Source organism: Melospiza georgiana, chromosome 10, assembly GCF_028018845.1.
Source record: "Melospiza georgiana isolate bMelGeo1 chromosome 10, bMelGeo1.pri, whole genome shotgun sequence".
Lineage (NCBI taxonomy): Eukaryota > Metazoa > Chordata > Aves > Passeriformes > Passerellidae > Melospiza > Melospiza georgiana.
Window position 1 is genome coordinate 19,941,675 of NC_080439.1, and position 6,000 is coordinate 19,947,674.

General features: G+C 52.2%; 1 protein-coding gene across 1 annotated transcript in view; it reads left to right on the forward strand.

Moving 5' to 3' along the window:
- The window catches only part of EPHB1 (EPH receptor B1), an 80,428-nt gene extending 75,471 nt beyond the window's left edge, over nucleotides 1–4,957 (forward strand). The window contains exon 17 of the mRNA XM_058030882.1: nucleotides 4,619–4,957. The gene's annotated coding sequence lies outside the window, so the exon portion shown is untranslated. The remainder of the gene's footprint in view (nucleotides 1–4,618) is intronic.
- Nucleotides 4,958–6,000: the final 1,043 nt, after the last annotated feature.

Sequence of the window (6,000 nt, forward strand, 5' to 3'; positions counted from 1 at the left end):
AAAGGAATGTATTTTATGCCATTTAATGACCTTCAAATTAACAGTTCTTTGAAAGCACTTATGTATATTTAATTTTAAATATTTCTGCAAGTCAGAGCAGGGGTTGCGATGAAAACAGCAGGCAGCCGGTTTTTAAATAAGAGTGATCTCAAACCATTATTTCTGAGCCTGTCAGCTCTTGATTGCCTCTAATGCTCCTTTGCCAAGGAGAAAACAGGGCCATCCCTCCCCCTAGCCTGAGTCCCATAGGATCTCTTCTGCTTTCTGCTTTTCCAGGTGTTAGATTCAGAGAGAAGGAAGGGCTGGGTTGGGATTGGGGTTGGGTTGCAGAATCTCAGCAATAAGTTTGCCTGCATCCCAAGGACATCTCAGCAATAAGTTTGCCTGCATCCCAAGGACATCTCTGTGGGAACATCCCAGTTGGCCCATGGTCTGGGATAAATCGTTGGGCATCACTTAGGAAAGGTTTTTTGCACTGCCATCAGCCCCTGCCGTTGTCCTCTGAGATGAGGACAGACATGTTTCCCTTTGTTAAGGTCTGAATTAAGGCTTTTGCCTCTGATCCATAAAAACTGCCGATATATCTGAGCCACTCTGTGTTCACTTGGAAATCATTACTCTTAAACATTGAATCTGAGTTAAAAAAAAAAAAGGATCAATCAGCTTCTGAGACGAGGAATGGATTTACAGACCCAGAAATGTTCTGTAGCTCCAAGGCCACCTGTCCTCCTTTCCTGCTGGAAAGGGTGGGGCCCAAGGAGTCACATCCAGCTCCAACACTCATCCAGGTGCTGCTTGTCCTTGCTGCCCCAGTGTCCCCACTGTATGAGGAGCTGCAGGGGATTTAGTGGTCAGGTTGTTGTCTGCTGTGGTGCCTCTTATGTGAAGGATCCTGCCAGGGTGGATAGTGATCCAGTACTTGGATCATTCCCAGTGAGTCTCCTCAAAATTTTGGAAGTTCCAGAAACTTCTTGACTGATGATGGGGGAGAAGCCAGCTCCACACTGACAGGATTCTGTGCAAGTTGTTTCACACCATCAGTGATTTCTTTGCTGCTCCTGTTTTGGCTTTTTCATATTTTTGGGGTGTTCTTTGGGATCATCTTGGATCATCAACCCTCCTGCCATGGGGGAATGGCTCTGCCTCTCCCAGCTGAGCTCAATCTCCTCCAAAGCCTGTCTGGGAGGTGTGAGAGCTGCTGTTGGGTTGTGCTGTCCCATTTTTGATGTCCTCAGGGTTTGGCTCTGTGTCTCAGGGGAGATCTGCTGGCTCCTGTCCATCACTGGGCCCTGATGGGCTGTGTTGCCTTCCCAGAGTTTGACATGGAAAGGGGAGCTGCTCCAGTCAGGAGAGGACCTCCTCTGCTTTGCCTGGCAGGAAGAGATGTGAGGTGGGAGCCGTAGCAATCAGTGTGGTGTCTTGGTTCCTGTCAGAGCAGCAGATTGGTGCTGGGGAGGGAAGTGCACCTGTCCTGGTGACCATGGTGCCCTTCACCTGTGTCTTTTGGGGTTGTCAGAGCTGCTGGCACTTGGGTGGCGTCCCAGGGCTGTCACTTTTGGCTGGCTGTCCTCCATGGACCAGCACTGTGAGCACCCCTCCAGCCTGGGCACAATTGCCCCCTTCTCCCCATCTGTGTCCGAGCATCTTCTGCTCTCCTTCCTCTGGCCATTGGAATTCAAACAGCCCCAAAGCCCCTGGCTGTCTCACCCTGCTGCATTGTGCTGCTGTAGTGGCTGTTTTGGGGACATCTCCGTGTCCTTGTGGACCCCAACACGTGATGAGCTGCATTGCAGGTAACACAGCCGTGGAGGGGTGGCCCTGTCAGTGGCAGAGGCAGGATGGTATTGAGGTCTCCTGGCCTGTCTCTGGAGGATTAGTGCTGGAGGAGGTTAATCTGAACAAACCAGCCCTGTGAATTTTAAGTGGATTAGCTGAACTCTGCTCCTTCCCAAAGCAGACAGTGCCCTTTTGGGGCGCACGTGGAAGTGGATTAGGCAAAAATCTCCTTAAGGCTGCGTTAATTCTAGATAAGTGTAAGGAGATTAATGCCCTTCCACTTAAAAAAATTAATTGGAGTGAACTTTTCTCTGTGTCCCCAAGTAAACAAGACTCAGCGCTTTCCCCATCCAGCAGCTGGGCTGTGCCTTTCCCTTCTCTGCCCCCCCATCCCCTCAGTTGCGCAGGAGCTGCCATTGTGGTGGGGGAACCTGCTCCTCTCTGATTATCCTCAGGGGCCTCATTAGGCCATTGAACCCTTGTGTGAAGGTAGGGAGAGAGGACAGGAAAATTATGGTCACCATCAGTGCAATTATCAATGCTAATTAGTGCCAAGCAGGACTGACAGCAGGAGGTGCAGCCCATGGCAAGTGTTGTCTGAGGAGCCAGGTGAGCCTCACATCACATCCTTGTGGGGCTTCCATGGACAGGCAGATGTGGAACATGCACATATTGCTTGGTTTACTTATTTTTCCCCACCATGCTTTGGCTGAACTCTTCAGATTCCACAGCCTAAATATCTGGGAGCCAGCCAGAGGCTGCTGTGGCACTCAGGCTGGGGTTAGTGCCTGGGTGGCAGTGCCATGTCATGTCCCTGATGGGGATGGAGTTTCGGGAGGCCCCGGGGAAAAGGGGGTGAGGTGAGACTCCTTTGGCAGAGGGTCTGGAAATGGACTGGTGCTCAGGGACAGCTTTGGGTCACTCCCAGAGTTGCCTCCATCCTTCCCCATTCCCACCATTTTCCATGGCATCACACGGGCACAGCGGCTGCGTTTGCAGAGCCACCCATCCTTGATTATTTTGCGTATTTGCAATTCTGCCCATTCCCAGGAGTGTGGAAAGGGAGAGGCCCGGCGGGTGACACGCTGCCTGCATCCCAGCCACTCTGTTCGACAGCTCCTTCCCTCTTGGAACGCCTTCTCACCGCACAGACGCGGCCCTTTCATTGCTATTTGTGTCACGCCGGCTCTCGGAGGCTGAGATCAAAGCCCTGCCCGCCTCGCAGGGGTTCCCACGCCGGGAGGAGGAGGAGGAGGTGGGATGAAGGATGAGGAGGTGGCTGCATAGCTGGGGATGAGCTGTGCTGCCCCCAGCCCCCCCACCCCAATCCTCATCCAGCTGTTCATGGCCTGTCCCTCGGGTCTTTTGAGATCCATCCTTTGGGATCAGCCCAAATCATCCTTGCTTGTCCCTGGCTCATTTTTGCCCGACAAAGAGAAGGGCTGCAGCTGCTGTGGGAGAGCCGAGCCTGCAGCCACCACCACCCCCGGCAGGGCGCGGGTTCCCCAGGGCAAACAAGCCCCAAAGCCTTGGGCAGCCGTGCTCTGCCGGGTGGTGGGGAAGGAGGGCTGAGAGCCGGGAATGCCGCGGGGGAAGGCGCTGGCGGGGCCGGGAGCAGCGCCCGGGGCCGGAGCCGTGCTCGAGTCCGGCTTTAATGTGGCAGAATCCAGAGCCGATAGAAATCACCGCGACTCGCACCCATCCCCCGGACCCGCCCGGCTCTGGTATCCTTACATCAGTCGTGTTTCTCTTACAGCTTTTTTCCCAGGTGTTTTGCTGTTCTAATCGCACTAACGTTAATGAGAGCTGTGAGACCAAACCTCCAAGCATGGCACCAAAAGTTGGCCCCCTGCGCCCAAGAAATAGCCAGCAATATCTTTTCCCCCAGCTCAAGTTCCCTTTTTAAAAAGATAATCTCAATTTCTCTTCCCTTTTCTCTGCCCCTTTTCCCACGAAACACTACATTACTAAATAAAACTTTCATTACTACCTGGGTTTGCTAAAGAAAAAAATTATTTCCATTCAGGAGAATGATGAATTTTAATAGGAGTGAAATGTCAGGCACAGCTGGGGTGGGTTTCTGAAAGCATTGGTATGTTTGGAGAGGCACAGAGATGCCCAGCAATAATTAGCCAGTGAGCCCCCTTTTTTTGTGACCCAGCAAAGGGACCCAGCAGTCAATTGCTTTGTTATTTAATGTGCTGCCTTTATGTTTCCAAGGTGCAATTGTATATTAAAAGCATCTTTGCCTCTCCAAAGTGGCTAAATAATGGGATTTTGCTGCTGTGTGGTACTTGTTGGTTATAGGGTGTGGAGAAGGTGCTCCTAGGGCTGCTCCTCTGGTTCCCAGACCTTTTGGTTTCCCCCTGGCAGCAGAGAAAATGGGAATTTTTTCTTTTTGTGTTACATTGGAAAAAGCAATTTGATGGTGCCTGGTGGTTTGCTCCTGCTTTACACCCGTGGGGGCTCATTTTGCAGTGGGAGGGGGTGGAAAGGCATCTTGGCTGCGGGGGGACACAGATACCCTCCCACCCCCAAAATCGCGTCCCAGCCTCCGCTCCCTAAAGCAACTCAGCTTCACAAAGAATTCCATCTCTTTTCCCCCTGAAGAGAAATGGAGAGCTTTCAGTGAAATCATCACTTTTCTGACAGCATATTAATTAATCCCTGCTCTTTTCTTTTTTCTTTTTTTTTTTTTCTTTTTCTTTTTTTTTTTTTTTTTGAGAGGCTGGATGTGCTGTAAGAATCCTTTGGGTTTCTCTGGGCGCGGGGAAGGACGCGTGGCTCTCTGAGCTCTGGACCTGCCTATTCTCACCCTCTCCTCCTTCCTCTTGCCTTGCAGGGCGTCGAGTGCAGCATTGCAGCGGGGCAGCAGCGTCGGAGAGGGGGTCCCAGGGGCTGTTCCCAGCCCAGGATGCTCCGGGAGGTCCCGCAGCGCCCCGGTCCCCGTCCCCCCGAGCCGCGGCGTGTCCCGGGCCAGCCCTACCCTGTCCTGTACATAACCAGTGAGATGTCTGTAAAAGATTTCAACCCTTGGAATTTTTTTTTTTTTGCTCCCCTGTCACCCTCCCCTTCTTCCCCAATTTGTTGATTGTGTTGAAATTGTCGGAGTTTGTAACAGTATCTTTCAGAGAATATTGTACTAAAGAGAAAATTGCACTCAATAAAAAGGATGAAATAAGCCTGGTCCCTCGCCTTCCCCTTCCCAGGGGCAGCCTTCTTGCTGCCGGCTTCTCTTCAGCTCGGAGCTGGGGGAGTGTTTCCATGAATATTCATTCGGGGAGCTGGCAGCGCTCCACCGCTCCTTGACTTTACCTCGAATGTTGATGTCTATCAGATTTGGCTCCCCGGTTTGTAAATGAAGTGACTTGATTCTCGGCGATCCCTATCGGAGCTTGCTCGCAAAGCAAAAAAGCCGGGAGAAGTTTTCCTGGCGCGGCTGTTTGTGTGGAGGGAGCGCCTTTCAGAGCCCTGCTGGGCCATGGCTCAGGGAAGCGGCGCTGGAAGCGCTGCCTGGGATCAAAGTGCTGTCCCTGCTGGCTCCGAGCTTCCCGAGTCCTGCTGGAGCCTGTCCGTGCACCTCGTCCTGAACCTGCTTTCCTTAAGGATTATTGTAAATGATGGCTGGAAAATGGATTCTTCCTCGTGCATGGCTGCACTTGGGCATTTTATCCTGCTGGGATCAATCACACAACACAGCCAGCTCTGTCACACTCTTGGGGTGGTCCTGTGCAGGCTCAGGAGTTGGACTCCATGATCCTTGTGGGTCTCTTCCACCTCAGGATATTGTGATTTTCTGATCCAGGTGATGCTGAGAGCAGCTGGTCCTGCTGGCACTGGGAACATCCTCCAGCTGACAACAGGGGCTAAAACAGGGGCTAAAGGTTTTGTAAATTAGAAATATGCAGCCACCAATGAGCTGGGATTTGGGGATTCAGAAATGGGAGCTGCCACTGAGAGCTCTGGAGGTGGGGTTAGGGGTTCCCATGGCTGGGGTTTTGGGGTGAACCCTGGGGAGGGAGGCAAGCAGTGCTTCAGCTGTAGGTGGGGCTGGCAGAGCCCTGTGGTCCCTGGCATCCTATAATTGTCCCACCAGTGGTGGTGATGATATGAGGTGTTCTCCTGGCTCCTGTCAGGAGATTTCCAAGTCCTTTCTGCTTCTCCAAGGCCATTATAGCTGGGATGTCTTTATTACAGGGATTTGTGAGTGAGTTCTGTGTGCTG